Source organism: Sinocyclocheilus grahami, unplaced genomic scaffold (assembly GCF_001515645.1).
Source record: "Sinocyclocheilus grahami isolate Dianchi unplaced genomic scaffold, SAMN03320097.WGS_v1.1 scaffold1406.1, whole genome shotgun sequence".
Classification (NCBI taxonomy): Eukaryota; Metazoa; Chordata; class Actinopteri; order Cypriniformes; family Cyprinidae; genus Sinocyclocheilus; species Sinocyclocheilus grahami.
The window spans coordinates 232445-233480 of record NW_015506585.1 but is presented as its reverse complement, the minus strand read 5'-3'; positions in this window follow the sequence as shown (position 1 = coordinate 233480).

Here is a 1036-nt window from a genome sequence, read left to right as displayed (position 1 = left end):
GTGTGTGTGTGTGTGTGTGTGTGTGTGTGTGTGTGTGTGTGTGTGTGTGTGTGTGTGTGTGTGTGTGTGTGTAAAATATTCAGAAGTAACCCCATTTGTAATCGTTAACATTTTCATAACTGTAATTTAATTACACTTTTTTTTCAGTAACTGTGAGAGATTACAGTTACATTTATTTTGTAATTAAATTACATAACACCGTTACATGTTACTGTGTTACTCCCCAACACTGATAATCGCTTATAATTTATATAGGCAATGTATTACAAATGCATTAAAGATCCTGTTCTTGGTAATATATATTTTTTAATCTATTCAATTTAAAACAGATGCCCTATACTGCCTCTTGCTTTTCAAAGGTTTACAGTAAAGTTATGTGTGTTTTTGTGTGTAGGATTTGTGTCAACTGATGCTTTACTGTGTAATGGTGTTCTGACTTTTCAACATAGAACAATAAAATCAAATAAATGAAAAGGTAATAAACAAGGAAATCTCTAATAGCACAGTGCAGGATGCAGGTTTGTCTGGTTGTTAAATGGGGTCATATGACGTTGCTAAAAAGAACATTATTTTGTGTATTTGGTGTAATGAAATGTGTTTATGCGGTTTAAGGTTAAAAAACATATTATTTTCCACATACTGTACATTATTGTTTCTCCTCTATGCCCCGCCTTTCTGAAACGCGTAAATTTTTACAAAGCTCATCGGTCTGAAAAGCGAGGTGTGCTCTGATTGGCCAGCTATCCAGTGCATTGTGATTGGCCGAATACCTCAAGCGTGTGACGGAAATGTTACGCCCCTTACCATACTGTGATGCCATCTCCCGGCACGACGAGACAAAATCAATAAAACCCATTACAAACGAGGCATTTGTTGCATCCAGTGGGGACATAATTACTGATTATAATTCTCACTGTAGTATTGTTGACGCTGCAGCCATGTCCTGAAGACGCTGCGTGCTTCGTTGTGAAAGCGAAACTACTTTGTTTGGTCTTCCAAAAGAGGACGATATCCGCTTCGTCATGCCTGGAGCTGA